Source organism: Heterocephalus glaber, unplaced genomic scaffold, assembly GCF_053883595.1.
Source record: "Heterocephalus glaber isolate CG9 unplaced genomic scaffold, H.glaber_assembly_v1.0 deba00001060, whole genome shotgun sequence".
NCBI classification, from domain to species: domain Eukaryota; kingdom Metazoa; phylum Chordata; class Mammalia; order Rodentia; family Bathyergidae; genus Heterocephalus; species Heterocephalus glaber.
Genome location: NW_028258185.1, coordinates 1,552,175 through 1,569,204, shown reverse-complemented (window position 1 = coordinate 1,569,204; position 17,030 = coordinate 1,552,175). Strand labels below are relative to the sequence as shown.

The 17,030-nt window shown below is 40.7% G+C and overlaps 1 protein-coding gene across 11 annotated transcripts in view; it reads right to left on the bottom strand.

Moving 5' to 3' along the window:
• The window catches only part of Csad (cysteine sulfinic acid decarboxylase), a 38,459-nt gene that overhangs the window by 15,632 nt on the left and 5,797 nt on the right, over positions 1 to 17,030 (bottom strand). Inside the window, exon 1 of one of the 11 annotated variants that reach the window (XM_087209728.1) lies at positions 8,532 to 8,592. The exons of the other annotated variants lie outside the window; for them this stretch is intronic. The gene's annotated coding sequence lies outside the window, so the exon portion shown is untranslated. Of the gene's footprint in view, positions 1 to 8,531; positions 8,593 to 17,030 lie in introns of those variants that run through there. 11 annotated transcript variants of the gene reach the window in all.

The window sequence follows — 17,030 nt, the reverse complement described above, 5'->3', positions numbered from 1 at the left end:
AGTACCATAAAAAAATAAAAATGAACCAGGCATGGTGGAGTAAGTCTGTAATTCCAGCACTCTGTGAGGCTGAGGCAGGAGGATTGCAAGTTAGAGCCCAGGCAAGGCAAGTCAGGGACTTACCAAGACCCTGTATTAAAATTTAAAAAGGTCTGGAGATGTAACTTAGTGCAAAGGCCCTGGGTTCAAACCCTAGCACTGAAAAATAAAACTAAAACTGGGGCCAGGGATGTAGCTCAGCTGCCTGGCAAAAGCAAGGTCCTGAGTTCAATCTTCAGTACCAAAACACAACAACAACAACAAACTAACACATAGTCCCTATGGGCTGGGGTGTAGCTCAGTGGTAGAAAGCTTGCCTAGCTTGTATGAGACATTAGGTTCTATCCCTGGCATTGTTAAAAACAAAGAAAAGTCCCACTTCAGTCCTTACCACATGATACTGTCTGTATTTAAAATGCATCATGCTAACCTTCAAAGCCATTCAATGTCAACTTCCTCCTTCCACTTAAAGGAGGAAACTGACTTTTAGAGATACTGTGTACTTTGTCCAGGTCACACAGCCAGTGCATGGTGGAGCTGGGTGTAGACACAGGTGTGTCTGGCTTTGAGACCTTTAACCATTGTGCTTTGTTACCTCATGTTCGGCTTTGTGTGTTTAGCTGTGCCCTCCTTCTGACTTCCAAGAGAGGGAGCCAGTGCTTTCCCTCCAGATCTTTCTGGGCTTCTGCCCTAAGCACCAGCTTGTTTCCTACTGGGCTTCTGCAGACATTCTGTACTGGCCTTGACTTCCCGCTGTTGACCAAACCAGTTACCACTTTTCCTCTGCCTTCTGTCTTCAGTGATCATTGATAACTCTCTTACCTCTTGTCTTCTCATTTGCCTTATTTTTCTGGATCTCAAATCTTGCTGAAGTAATCTTTGTGGGCCTTCAGAAGGAGTGGTGGCAGATGTTGTAATTTAATCTGCTGTGTTTAACTGGAACGAGTGCACTGACCATGAATTTATCGCGACACCCGTTTGAAAATTTATGTGTTTTACTTTTTTAAAATTTTTCAGTACTAGGGATTGAACCAAGGGTTTGCGCACTGAGCTACATCAACAGCCCTTTTTAAATTTTTTTACTCTAAGACAGGGTCTTGCTAAATCGCTAAATTTCCCAGAGCAGGCTAGAACTTTTGATCCTCTTGCCCCAGCCTCCCAGAGTGCTGGGATGAGAGGTGTGCACCACCACATCTGGCTTAGTTATATGGTTTTGCCTAGAAGCATCCACCAGGCCTGGTGAACTTGGTGAGACAAAGACAGGCCAGTTGGATGGGGGGTTTTGCCAGGTGGATTTGGTGGAAGGACAGTAGGGCCAGGGAGTTCAAAATATTGGGAAGAAAATAGGTAAAACAAGAGACCATGCAATCTAGGTTGGATATATAAAGGCAGGAAAGATATGAGGGAGTTTGTGACTAGACTATATGGGCTAGAGATCCCATAAGCCAGATAAAATGGCTGCATTTTAAAACAAAACGAACTGCATGAACTGCAAACATGTACTAATAAAATTAAAAATAAATAAATAAAACAAAACAAACATTGTTTGGTCCTACTAGCATCTTCTCAGCTTGGGGCCAAGTGCAGTTTCTAACTCTGTTCACAGTTCTTTGCTTATCTACCTTATGGAGAGTAAATGAAAATCTGTATCAAACAGTTACTCCCTCATTCTCCTCCCCCTGCCCATTTAGCCAGCAACGCCCCTTCTATCTCCCTTCCTAAAGTCAGATTATAGTATCAGTCCTGGTCAATGGCGGATCCCAAGATTTCCCGAGACAATGGAAGCCCCAAAGACTTCCCAAGACGAAACAAACAGACACCAGGTCACAGGCAAAAGACAGAGGGTCAGGGGGCTGCACTTTTCTCCAACATGTGGACAAGTGTGACAATTCCTAGGACCATAATGAAGTTAATAACTGTCTTCAGAGGAAAAAAGTAGTGGCTATGCTCAGCCAGAAATGCAATACCACCTGGCAACACTACTATTTTTGGTGATGGCTCTATCACAAATTCTCTTAGCTATTTCAAAAATTTTTCATGCCTCTTGAATTATTGACCCACTAACCTTCTTCCTCCTTGTCTCATTTCTCAATTTTCCTAGAGAAAATAAAGCCATCAAAACTCACTCAACTAGAAGGTTCTGTTCTACTTCTACTCTCCTGATAGCTTTTACCATGAACAGCTGTAGAATTTAGTCCAATAATTTTTCTCCACCTAGTGACAGGATCATATGGCTTTTTCCTTTCCTCTGTTAAAATGATTACTTTTGGGGGTGGATCTTCCAATGCTGAACCAACACTGCCATCCCAATAACAAAACCACTTTCTACATACTGCCAGATCTGACTTCTAATTGTTTTGTTAAACAAATTTCTATCTATGTTCATACTTTTTTCTTCTATTATCTTCATCCAGTTTTAGGATTAGCACAATGTTGATTTCCTAAAATGAGGGGAGAAGTGTTCCTTTTATTTTCTGCTTTAAATGTTTGCTATAATTTATCAGTTAAAATGTATATGAGCCTGTTGTTGTCATATAGGTAGGTTTTCAAGCTAGGAATATACTTTCTTTAATAGGTGCTATTCAAATTTTATATTTCCTCCAGAGTTAGTTTCATTAATTTGTCTTCCAAGGTACTTCTTAGAAGTTGTCAAATTTATTTCAAAAGATTTTTGTAATATGTTTTCCAAATCCTTTTAAATTCTGTAAAATCTGTGGTAATGTCTCCTAGATCTTGATATTGTAATTTTAAAAATGTATAACTGATATTATGTAATAGGAAGTAAAGGTCTAAAGGAGCAGGGGAAGTGGGAGAGGTAGGGAAAAGGAAAGAAGGGAAAAGAAAAAATATGAGAAAAGGAAAAAAATGGAAACAAAGTCTTTGCAAATAGGGAAGGGTGGAGGGAGTGAAGGGAGGGCAGGGGAAGGGGAAAAAAATAAGAACCAAGATACTCATGTAATGGTACAAGATCCCAGTGATGAATGTAACTGTATTTTATACCTAAAATGTACCAATAAACTTAATGGGGGAAAAAAAAACCTCACTCAACTTTATTTAACTCCCTGCACTCTGAATCAATCATTCATTCATTCAATGTCTATTCAATACCTAGCATGTCCCATGTACTTTGGTGCCACTAAAAGGGCAATAGTGAGCACAAGACAGCTCAGCCTCTTTGAAGTCCACAGTCAACAGCACAAGACACAAACTAAAACATGAAAAGGGCCAGGGATTTAGCTCAGTGGTTTCGCTGCCTGCTGCGCAAGCACAAGAACCTGAGTTGGATCCCTGGTACCAAACAAACAAACAAACTAGAACATGAAAATGATGAGCCAAATCCCATCCATAGACAGACATGGCTTTATTTGGCAGACATACTATACTTAAAATTTTTGGGGGGGGTACCAGGGATCAAACTCTGGACCTTGTGCTTGTGAGGCAGGTGCTGGAACCACTGAGCTAAATCCCCAACCCTACACTTACAATTTTTTAAAAAATAATTATTGGTGGGGGAAAAAATAAGAACCAAGATATATCATGTAAAGGTACAAGATCCCAATGATGAATGTAACTATATTGTATACCTAAAATGTACAAATAAACTAAATGGAAAAAAAAATTATTGGGAGAGCTGGGCAGGGTGGTACACACTCGTAATATCAACACTCAGGAGGCTGAGGCAGAAGGATCACTGGGAGTTTGAGGCCAAACTGGGAGACATAGTGAGTTCAAGGCCAGCCTAAACTACATAGCAAAACCCTATCTCCAAAACCCAAAATAATGGGGATGTAGCTCAGTGGTGCAGAGGGCCTGCATTGGACCTCCAGCACCACACACAAAAATAATAATTACAGGGCTGGGGATTTAGCTCAGTGGTTCCGCTGCCTGCTTCACAAGTGGAAGGTCCCGAGTTCAATCCCTGGTCCAAAAAAAAAATTAATAATAATAATAATAATAACAAAAAGAATGTTCAACAATGAAAGATATTTCACAAAAAAATACTGACATCCAGCTTCTTGTGGAAAAAAAATCAAAAGAAGTGGCAACAATTAACCTGAATTAATAAATAGGAACAAGCAGCTATAGTTGAAGCTTACCTTTTATTATTATAGTTTTACATTTCATCATGCTTTCTTTTCAGTTTTTAACTTAAGCAATATACTCACAATTCAAAAATCAAAACAAAAATATTAATATAGCAAGAAACCTAATTCCCATACCACTCCGTTTCCCCTATTCTAATCCACACAGCTAACCATTTTTATTAGTTTCTTAGATGTCCTTTTATTATACACAGCTAAATTATTCAGAAATATTATAGGCAGTCAGACAGGGCTAGGCCCTCAAAAGAAGTCAGTGCAGAAGACATCTGTGGCTGGAGGCGCATTTGTTGACGGTCAGGCTTCAAGATAAAGAAAAATGACTACACCCACATACTTCCCCTAGGGACAAACAGCAGTGACTGACATTCTAATAAGCATCAATACACTTGCTAGCTTGCTACATGACTTGCTTCCCTGTTTGATCCCCATTTAATCAATATTACCTAAGTGACTACACTTGGAATCTCATTAGTTGACTACAGTTTTGTCCGACCTTGTACTCACCTCATGATTTCATCCCCACCTCATAATTTTGCTCTATAAAGCCTCCCCTGTAAGTGGAGTCAGCAGCCATTCACTCAGGACCCCTTCTGTTTCTTAGATAAAAGCTGTATTTCTCTCAATAAATACTTCCTACTTTTAACCTCCACTGTTCCTAGAATTCAGTCTTTGATTTTAGAGAACATGAACTCTGTGTACCAGGCATCTAACAGGTTAAGAGTTATATTTCCCTTATATTATTAGAGGTCCTATATCACCCCTATATCATTTTCAGAGTTTTTAATGCATTGTTTTTTTGGTGGTATTGGGGATCGACCTCAGGACCTTGCGCTAACAAGACAGGCGGAGCACCACTGAACTAAGTCCCCGACCCAGCACCTTGCTTTTTTCAGTTAACAAAATACAGGTGGCCGGCTGTGGTACTGCACACCTGTAGTCCCAGCACTCAGGAGGCTGAGCTAGGAAGACTGCCATGAGTTCAAAGCCAGCCTGGGCTACATAGAGAGTTCAAGGCCAGCCTGAACTACAGAACGAGATTCTGTCTCAAAAAAAAAAAGAAAAAGAAAAGGTGATCTTATCAGTGTATATAGAACTTCCTCATTTTAAAAAAATATAACAGCTTTATTGAGATATAATTTACACACCACAAAGTATATCCCTTTAAAGTACATAATTCAGTGGATTTTTGTATATTCACAAACTTGAGCAACCATTATCACTAACTCCAGAACATTTTCCTTACCCCAGTAAAAAACTCTGTTCCTCTCACCTCCATCTTCTGCAACCATTAATCTACTTTCCATCTCTGGAGACTTGTCCATTCTAGACACATCACATATAAGGAGTCAGCATATGGTCTCTTCTGACTGGCCTCTTTCATTTAGCACGTTTTCAAGGTTCATTCACATTGTAGCATGCACCAGTACTCCTTTCCTTTTTATGACTGAACCATAGCCATTGTGTGAATATATTAATTTATTTATCCATTTATCAGTTTATGGGCTATTATGAATGCTGCTATGAACATTTGTGTGCAAGATTTTGCGTGGATGTGTTTTCAATTCTCCTGGGTATACCCTGGTAGTGAAATTACTAAGTCATAGGGCTGGGGATTTAGCTCAGTGGTTTTGCTGCCTGCTGCACAAGCTCAAGGGCACAAGTTCAATCCCCAGTACCAAAAAAAAAAAAAAAGAAATTACTAAGTCATATAGTAACTCTATGTTTCACTTGTTTGTTGTTGTTGTTTGAGACGCGTGTGGTCTGGCTATGTATTCCAGGCTGGACTTGAACTCACTGTGTAGCCCAGCCTAGCCTTGAACTTTTGGTGATCATCCTGTCTCAGCCTCCTGAGTGCTGGGATTACACGCATGTGCCACCACGTCCGGCTTCTCTGTTTCACTTTTGAGGAACAGCCAAACTATTCCCCAAAGTACATTTCCACCACCAATGCATGAGGATTCCAGTTTCTCCGTATCTTTATTTATTTATTTATTTATTTTTTGGTACCAGGGATCGAACTCGGGTCCTTGCACTTGCAAGGCAAGCGACGGAACCACTGAGCCAAATCCCCAGCCTATCTCCATATCTTTATTGACATGAATGACTATGTTTTTACCATCATCATATGCAGGTCTAGGTTTGCTATGGATTGCCAGCATCCATTAAGGTTTTATTGATTTATGAAAACGGCCATGTCCTCAGCCTCACAAAAGAGCATGATGTCAAGCTTCTGAAATTGAAGAGTGGCAAATGATATCTCAGGGCAGGAGGTAGTAGTAGAGTACCTGTCTAGCAGGTGTGAAGCCCTGGGTTTGAGCCCAAACAGTGAAGAAAAAGATATCTCAGTATAGTTCTGCTTGTTTGTTTTTGAGGTACTAGAAATCTGATCCCAAGGACTCATGGTAGGCAAGCAAGGTCTCTACTACTGAGCTAAATCTGAGATCTTTTAATTTTGAGCCAGGGTTCACTAAATTGCCTAGGCTGGCCTTGAAATTGTGGTCCTCCTGCCTCGGCCTCCCAAGTAGCTGGTTTGCACTGGTGGTGGTGACGGCTGCAACTGATTCATGAGCTGTTATTCCAAGACCCAGGCTGAAAGAACAGCCCCTGTCCCATGGCAGTGGGTGAGGGATGAAATCTGGCAAGATGGCTGGGCACAGGCCCTTGGGGGGTTTTGCTTTCTGTTCCACCTCAGTCTGCACTGGCCCACTCACTCATCTGAACAACCTACCTGGCCCGGGGGATATGTGAGTCAGAACCACTGGTCTAAAGGTTTCCTCTCCCTTTCCCTCAGGGAGACTCTCCGCACACCTAGGGGTGCTCTATCACTGAGCTATATCCAAAGCCCTTTTTATTCTATGTCAGGGTCTCGCTAAGTTGCCAAAGCTGGCCTCGACCTTGCAATCGTCTGCTTCAGCCTCCTGGGTAACTAGGGATTACAGGCAAGCGCCATCATGCTCAGCTCACAAACACTTCTTCATTATCCCCTCTCATTTCTTCAACCCTTGTCTTCTACCTTTTCTTCACAGCGTTTGACACTGCTCACTTTTCCCAGCATGCTCCCCTCTTTGCCACCTCCACTACACAGCCAATGTTCCAGAAAAGGAATCATGACTCCCCACCTTTACTTCTCTCATATTCTCCTCAGCTCCCTACCATGCAGTTTCCTCCGTCAAGGTCACCAAGAATTCTGCCTCCAAAGCTAATGGACACAGTTCATCTCTATCCTCCATGACCCCTCCAAACCCATCTGACGGAGTGTGCCACCTCTTCTTGAGATGTTTTCTTCCACAGTTACCATCCTGGTCTGCCCCTCTCTCAGGCCACGCCAGGCTTCCTCTGGCCCTCCTAGAAATGCTAGGGTACCTCAAGGTCTGTCTCTGGCCTCTTCATTCCACCCTCCATACATGTCACTGGGAAATCTCATCCACTGCCAGGGCTGAATGAGGTGAGCCATGTGTCTCACACCATTTTCCCAAGCCCCAGATCCCTAAAGCCTAACTAAGAAGTTCCACTGGTGCACCCATCCCAAACCAGCTCATTTAAACCTACTCTTCCTCTTGGGGTGCTAGGTGCATAGCACACTCTTCTACTGGTTGCTCTAACCAGAGATTCTAACTGATCTTTGACTGTTTTTTTTTTCTTTTAGTGTGTGCGTGCATATGTGTGTGTATGTGTGTATGTACAACGGGACAGAACTGAGAGTTTTCTGCAAGCTAAGGAAACACCCTACCACTGCGCTGTTACATCTTGGCCCTAATCTTTTTTATTTAACCTTTTAATCTAATTTTCAAAGGATGTTATATCTTTCTCTCCTTCAACACAACCCTATAATCTATCAATAACAACACAAAAACCTGGGAAAAGCTTCACTTTTTTCCTCTGGGCTATGCTGTAATATTTTTTCCCCCTTAAAATACTTCAAAGGGGAGCCAGGGATTTAGCTCAGTGGTTCTACCACCTGACTCGCAAGCGCAAGGTCCTGAGTTTGATCCCTGGTATGAAAAAAAAAAAAAACTTCAAAGGGAAATGGGTAACTTTACTGTGGTAAAACCTAGTGGATACTACTTTATCCAAATGATCAAGACTGACATCACCAGCAGCGGGACAGACTGACACCATGGGCCTTGAGATATGAAGCACCGAGAAACACATCTTAGGTAACATTTCTGCCACAGACACACAATCCAAATTTAACTGTAGGGTAATAAATATACCTCTGCTGGGGGGTCCATCTATGAAACAACTAGCCTGTACTCTTTGAAAATGTCAACATTGGGGGCTGAGGGTGCAGATAGTGGTAGAGCGTTTGCCTAGCATGCGGAAGGCTCAAGAGTTCAGTCCCCAGCACCACCCAAAAAAAGTCATGAAAATAAAAGAGAAGCTGAATACCTGTTCCAGATCGAAGGAGAATAGAAGCAATACAACCAAAAGGAACATGAAATTTGAGAATGGCTCCTAGGTAAGGAAGAAAAAAACTGTTATAAAGACTATTATTGGCTGGGAGGTTGGATCAGGAGGATTGCAAGTTTGAGGGCAGCCTGTACTATTGAGACTTTGTCTCAAAAACAAAGGAAAGCAGGGGCCCAGGATTTTTATCAGTGGTGCCACCGCCTGCCTCACAAACACAATGTCCTGAGTTCAATACCTGGTACCAAAGGAAAAAAAAAAAAGAACATTATTCAAAATCTGGTACATAGTCTGACTTGGATAATATCGTAAATATTAGTATTAAATCAGTGTTAATATCTTTTTTTTTTTGGTACCGGGGATAGAACTTGGGTCCCTGCGCTTGTGCAGCAGGCTGCAAAACCACTGAGCTAAATCCCCGGCTCAGAGTTAATATCTTAATTAACAACTGTATTGTGCTTATGCAAAAGAATAATCTTATTGTTAAAAAATATACTGAAACATTTAGTCATGAAAGAACATGAACTGAAATACTTTCAGATAGTTCAAAGACAATACCATAGTTTTTTTTGTTTGGTTGGTTTTTGAGGCAAGGTCTTCCTTTGTAGTTCAGGCTGGCCCTGAACTCACTATGTACCCCAGGCTGGCCTCAAACTCATGGCGGTCCTCCTGCCTCAGCCTCCTGAGTGCTGAGATTACAGGGATGCACTACCATGAATACCACAATTTTAAAGAGTAATTTTATTGAGATATGATTTACTTACCATGACATTCACTTTTTGAAAGTAACTTAGTGGTTTTTAGCATATTTGCCAAGTTGTACACTGGTTACCACAATTTAATTCCACAACATTTTCATCACCCACAAAAGAAACCATACCTATCAACAGGGACTTGCCATGCATTTTTTTTAAAGACTGAAAAAGACTTCTAAATATTAACTGTGGTTGTTACTGGGCACTGGAACTATGGGTGCTTGTAATTTTCTTATTTATATACTTCCATATTTTTATAACTTTATGCAATAATTTTGTATTACTTATATAACTAAAGGGATATTTAAAAACAAGAACAAAAAAGATTATAGGGCAATTAAAAGGCCACAAGAATGCCAAAATATAACATGGGCATGGTGGCACATGTCTGTAACACCAGTGACTCAGGCCAGCCTGGGCAATTTATTGAAACCCTGCCTCAAAAAAAGGGAAAGGGGAGCTGGGAGTGTAAATAAGAATGCCCTAGGTTAATCTCCAGTACTGGAAGAGAAAAGAAAACAAAAATGCCAAAATATACACACTACCAGGCTCAAAGAATGTTCCTTGTATAGCATTTGGTTTCCCAACTTCTCTATCCACCATCATCAAAGGTCTCACAGGTATCAAAGGGAGCCAAACACTGCTCGTTTCTATTACACAATCCACACTGGCACTCAGAGGGGAGGGTTCAGCTGGTTCAGCAAACCCTGACAGTTTACTTCTGCTTCCTGGCTGGCACTGTTCCAGTGCTGCTTCTGCCTGGGGGCTTTAGCTAGCCTGCTGGCAAGGGAGCCCACAAGTAGACTGAAGGCATGAATGCTGCCACAGAGACTAACAGGGCTGGTACACCCTGCTCCATGGCCACTCGAGCTTCTAGGAGAAAAGACATGCGTAGAAGACTGGTCAGGAGTCCTTATACCACTAATGGAATCAGTGATGGCGTAGGGGAGGTCACAGAAGGGGAGGCCTGCCTGGGGCAAAAGGATGTGGGGAACTGCCTCTTAAGTGCCTTTTCTTGGAATTGGGGTTGAGACAGGGTCTCACTATGTAGTTCAGGCTGACCTTGAACTAAAAGCAATCCTCCTGCCTCAGCCTCCAGAGTGCTGGGATTTCAGGCATGTGCCACTAATATCCAGCCTCTTAAGTGCTTTCAACCAGGCCTATAAGAATGTAAAGAGCCGGCCTGCCTGTAATCCCAGTGCTCAGGAGGATCTCAGTGAGTTAGAGGCCAGCCTGGACTATATGGTGAGTTCAAGGCCAGCCTGGGCTATATATCAAGACTGTCTCACCCCCATCCTCCAAAAAAAGAAAAGAAAAGTTAAAACCTTGGGTCTGGTTGAGGGTACAGCTCAGCGGAAGAGCATGTGCTTAGAATGCATGAGGCCTGGGTTCCATTGCCAGTACCAAAAAATCCAACACTGGCTTCTGTGCTAGTTAACTATCTACACACTGAGTCCACGACCATACGACTAAAGGCACCAGCTCTCCTTACATGCACAAGGTTTTTCCCAGTTCTAAACTGTCCACCTGGGTGGTAAGGACTAAGAGGTAACTTTCATTGAAAAAAGCAGTAAATATAAAATAGGCAACCCTCAGAATGTTAGTTTCCATCTTCCCCACTCTCCTCTGCCCTACCCCAGGGTCTTGCACAAAGGCAATCTATAAACACTGGTTGAATCTATCAACTACTGTACTTATACAAACTGGAAATAATGCTTCGCTTGCATTTGATTTGCATAAACCAGGAATCTCTACTAATAGTAACCTAGATTTGAGAAGGATTTTTTTTTTTCCTGTTCAAAGTATTCTCATCAATTGCTTCATTTAATCTTGAAAACAGTACTAGAAGCCAGGTGTGGTGGTGCACATCTGTAATCCCAGCACTCTGGGAGGCTGAGGCAGAAGGATCACAAGTTCAAGGCCAACTTAGGCACTTAGCAACTAAGCAAGGTCCTGTCTCAAAAAATTAAAAGGGCTGGGGATGTAGCTTAGAGTGAAGGCTCTGGATTCAACCTTTAGTACCATGAAAACAAAAAAGGTACTGGGGCCGGGGATTTAGCTCAGTGGTTCTACTGCCTGCCTCCCAAGCACAAGGATCCGAGTTCGATCCCTGATACCAAAAAAAAAAGGTACTAGAAATAAGCTAGAATATTTATTTATTTCTCCTTATCTGTCTCTTGGGCCAGAGTGAACTAATTTGTCCAAGATTACAAAGGTGATATGGAGCAATCCTGGGTCACTGATTTTCTGACTTCTAGGCTAGGTTCTATTATCCTCAGCAATGGTTTGTTTTTTTTTTTAATTCAATTCTTTTATTGGTACATTGTAGGTATACAACACAATTACATTTCTCATTGGGAATTGTACCTTTACATAATGCATCTTGGTTCTTATTTTTTCCCCATTCCTAGCCTTCCCTTCACCCCCTCCACCCTTCCCTATTTACAAAGACTTTATTTCCATTTTTTGCATTTCTCATCATTTTTCCTTTCCCTTCTTTCCTTTCCCCTGGCCCTGCCCCTCCCACTACCCCTACCCCTTTGGACCTTTTCTTCCTATCTTACATTATCGACTATTCATTCTAATCATTGGTACATTTTAGGTATACAATATAATGACATTCATCATTGGAAATTTGCACCTTTACATAGTCTCTCTTGGTTCTCATTTTTCACCCTTGCCCAGCCCTCCCTTCAACCCCTCCAGTCCTCCCTATTTACAAAGATTTTGTTCCTATTTTTCCATTTTCTCATATTAATCCCATTCCCTTCTATCCTTTCCCCTAGCCCTCCCACGTCCTTCCCCTTTGCCCCTTTTCTTCCTATTTCACATTACCTATTATGCATTTAGTCCTTATTTACACTTTCAGTTTCTCACACCAGAGAAACTATTCAGTATTTATACATGTGTGTCCTATTTATTTCACTTAAGAGTATCACCTCAATGTGCATCCACTTAGCTATAAATGTCTCTAATTTCTCATTTTTTATGGCTGAGTAGTACTCTGTTTTATTAAAAAAACACATTTTCTTTATCCAGTCTCCAGTTGATGGGCATTTGGGCTGTTTCCAAGCTTTAGCTATCACAAACTGTGCTACTATGAACATGGGTGCACATATATCACTGTGGTATGATTCTTTTAATTATTTGGGGAAGATCCCCAGCAGTGGAATAGCAGGGTCAAATGGGACTTCCAGTCCTAGTTCTCTGAGGTATCTCCATACGGATTTCCACAGTGCTTGCACCAGTCTACACTCCCACCAGCAGTGCAGCAGGGTTCCTCTTTCCCCACAGCCCCGCCAGCATTTGTTACTGGTTGATTTCATGATAGCAGCCATTCTTTCTGGAGTGAAGTGGAATCTCAGCATTGTTTTCATTTACATCTCTTGAATGACCAGTGATGTTGAACATTTTTTCATGTATTTATTTGCTATTTCTACTTCTTTGTCTGAGAAATGTCTGTTCATTTCAGATGCCCATTTTAGGATTGGGTCTTTAAATTTGGGAGGTCTGATCTTTTTAAGTTCTTTATAGATTCGAGATAGTAGACCTTTGTCTGAGGAAGAGCAGGTGAAGATTTTTTCCCACACTGTGGGTTGTCTCTCCACACTGCTGGTGGTTTCTCTTGCTGTGCAGAAGCCTTTTAATAAGAAGAGATCCCACTTGTCGATTGTTTGTGCTAGTTCACAGGCAACTGAGGTCTTGTTCATAAAATCTTTTCCTACACTGATGTCTTCAAGGGTTCTACCTAACCTCTGTTCCAACTGGTTCAGAGTTTCTATTTTAATATTTAGATCTTTAATCCATTTTGATTTTAGTTTAGTGCATGGTGAGAGATATAGGTCTAGTTTTAATCTTTGGCAAGTTGAAGCCCACGTTTTCCAGCACCATTTATTAAAGAGGCTATCTTTCCCCCAGTGAGGGTGTTTGGCTCCTTTATCGAAGATGAGATGGCTGAGTTTGTCTGGCGTTGTTTCTGCATCTTCTAATCTGTTCCACGGGTCCTCAGGTCTGTTTCTTTGCCAGTACCATGCTGTTTTGATCACAGTAGCTTTGTAGTAGAGTTGCAGGTTGGGGATTGTGATACCCCCTGCCATATCTCTGTTACCTAGAATTGCTTTTGCTATTCTGGGTCTCTTCTTCTTCCAAATGAATTTTTGGATTGTTTTCTCAAGGTCTATGAAGTATGCTGCTGGGATCTCAATTGGAATTGCATTAAATCTATATAGCAGTTTGGTAAGTATGGCCATTTTCACTGTATTAATCCTTCCTACCCAGGAGCAGGGGATGTCTGTCCATTTTCTGATATCATCTTCAATCTCTCTTTTCAGAGTGCCATAGTTTTCAGAGAAGAGGTCTTTGATTTCTTTCGTTAGTTTGATTCCTAGGTATTTCAGTTTTTTGGATGCTATTGTGAAAGGAATTATTTGCCCTATTTCTCTCTCAGTGAGTCTGTCATTGGTGTAGAGGAAAGCTATTGATTTTTGTGTGTTGACCTTGTAACCAGCTACTTGAGTGAATTTGGTTATTAAGTCTAGAAGACTTTTGGTGGAGGTCTTGGGGTCTTCTATATAGAGTATCATGTCATCTGCAAATAATGACAATTTGACTTCTTCATTACCTATCTTTATTCCTTTTATTTCTTTCTCTTGTCTAATTGCTGAAGCTAATGTTTCCAAAACTGTATTGAACAGGAGTGGTGATAGTGGACATCCTTGTCTTGTTCCTGATTTTAGTGGGAAGGATTTCAGTTTTGGACCATTTAGTATGATATTGGCTGTTGGTTTTTCATAGATGGCTTCTATCAGTTTGAGGTAGAGACCATCTATTCCAATTTTTTGTAGGGTTTTTATCATAAATGCATGTTGGATTTTGTCAAATGCTTTTTCTGCATCTATGGAGATAATCAAATGGTTTTTGTCCTTGGTTCTCTTGATATAGTGTATTACATTGGTTGATTTTCATATATTGAACCATCCCTGCATCCGTGGGATGAATCCCACTTGATCAGGGTGTATGATCTTCTTGATGATCTTCTGCATTCTGTTTCCCATTATCTTATTAAGGATTTTTGCATCTATGTTCATTAGTGAGATTGGCCTATAGTTCTCTTTTTCAGTTGGGTCTTTCTCTGCTTTGGGGATCAAGGTGATGCTTGCTTCCAGGAATGAATTTGGGAGTATTGCTTCCCTTTCAATTTCATTGAAGAGCTTAAACAGTAGTGGCAGCAGTTCCTCTCTAAATGTCTTGTAGAATTCAGCAGTGAAGCCATCAGGGCCTGGGCTTTTCTTAGTTGATAAGTTTTTTATTACATTTTCAATTTCATTGGTTGATATTGGGCTGTTCAGAATTTTTAGGTCTTCTTCATTCAATTTTGGTAATTCATATGTATCTAGGAATCTGTCCATTTCTTCCGTGTTGTCCATCTTATTGGCGTATAGGTTCTGGAAGTAGGTATTGATGATCCTCTGGATTTCTGCTGGGTCTGTTGTAATTTCATCCTTTTCATTCCTAATTGCATGGATTTGGGCCTTTTCTTTCCTTTTTCTGACAAGGTTGGCTAAGGGTTTGTCAATTTTGTTGATTCTTTTGAAGAACCAACTCTTGGCTTCATTGATTTTTTGTATCGTTCTCTTAGTCTCCATTGCATTGATTTCTCCTCTGATCTTTATAATTTCCTCTCTTGTATGAGCTTTGGGGTTGTCCTGCTTTTCTTTTTCTAGAAGCTTGAGGTTCAGCATCAGGTTGTTTAATTGGGCTCGTTCTGTTTTCCTAATATGCGTATTCACTGCTATGAATTTCCCTCATAAGACTGCTTTCATTGTGTCCCACAGATTCTGGTAGGTTGTATTGTCATTGTCATTTAATTGAAGGAACTGTCTGATTTCTTCTTTAATTTCCTCTGTGAGCCACTGGTTATTCAGAAGTGTGTTGTTCACTTTCCACGTGTTTATGAAATTTTTTGAGTTTCTTTTGCTATGGATCTCCAATTTCATCGCACTGTGTTCTGATAATATACAGGGGATAACTTCAATTCCTTTGCACTTAAACATGTTCTATGTGTGCGTATGTGGTCTATTTTGGAGAATGACCAATGTGCAGCTGAGAAGAATGTGTATTCTGATTTTGTGGGGTGGAAGACTGTAAACATCTGTTAAGTTCATTTGTTCAAGAGTTCGATTGAGTTCTAGTATTTCATTACTTATTTTTAGTCTAGTTGATCTATCTATTTGTGACAGTGGGGTGTTGAGGTCTCCCACTACAATTGTATTAGTGCATATATGACTTTTCATGTCTGTTAGTATTTGTTTTATATAGTTGGACACATTAGTGTTTGGTGCATAGATATTTATGATTGTCATCTCTTCCTCTTGGATTCTTCCCTTTACAAGGATGTAGTGTCCTTCTTCGTCTCTCTTAATCAGTGTTGGTTTGAAACCTACTTGATCTGCCAAGAGGATAGCTACTCCTGCTTTTTTTCGGGTTCCTGTCGCATGCAGTATTGTTTTCCACCCTTTAACTTTCAGTCTATGAGTTTCCTTGTGAATCAAGTGTGTTTCTTGTATGCAGCATACTGTTAGATTTTGCTTCTTGACCCATTCTGCCAGTCTATTTCTTTTGATTGTTGAATTGAGACCATTAACATTGATGGTTATAACTGAAATGTATTGACTTGTCATTGCCATGACTTTTTCTTTTTGTTGGGTTCTCCCCGTTTACATTTAATTTCTTGTCATGCCAGATGGGTTCATTCTGCTTTGCTTCCTGGGGTTGTGATCCTCAATGTCTGTTCCTAGGATATTGTGTAAAATTCTTTGGAGTGCTGGTTTGGTATTCATGAAGTTCCTAAGGTGCTCTTTGTCATGAAAGTATCTTATTTCTCCATCCATTTTGAAAGATAGTTTTGCAGGGTACATCAATCTGGGTTGGAGGCTGTTTTCTTTTAGGGCTTGGAATATGTCACTCCAAGCTCTTCTTGCCTTGATGCTTTGTGTTGAGAAGTCTGCTGTGATTCTGATGGGCTTTCCTTTGTATGTGATTTGTTTCTTTTCTCTGCTTGTAGAAGTTTGTTCTTCTGTTGAGTTTCTGGAATCTTAACAATTATATGCCTATGTGTAGATTTTTTTTGATCAAGGCTATTTGGAGTCCTATATGCCTCACTTATCTGTATGTCAAGCTCTTTTCCCCTGCTTGGGAAGTTTTCTGACATTATTTCTGTGAAGAGATCTTTTATGTCATCTGCACTCTCTCCTGTTTCTTCATTGACTCCAATCAGTCTTATGTTATTCTTCTTTGCATCATCTAGCAGCTGCTGGATTGATTTCTCATGTTCCCTTCTAATTTTGAAGCAATTTTTCTTTTCCTGACCACTAACTGCAATCTTATCTTCTCTATCTGAAATTCTGTCCTCACATTGGCTCATTCTGCTGTGTAGACTTTCAATGGAGTTTTTCATGTCCTGGAAATCTATTTGCATCTGTTTTATGGATTCCATTTGGTTCCTATGTTGGGATTCCATCATGTTCCTGAGCTCCTCTCTAGATTTATTAATCATGTCTTGCACTAGGGACACAATTTCTCCTGTTATCTGAGAAATTATTTCTGATTTCATTTTTTCCAGATCCCCTTTTGTTGCCAGTTCAGTGGGTCCAGGTGGTTGAGTATCAGAGTGTTCCATCTCATTTCCCTTTGGGGTTGCTGTGGGTGATCTGGGAGTCTGGTTTTG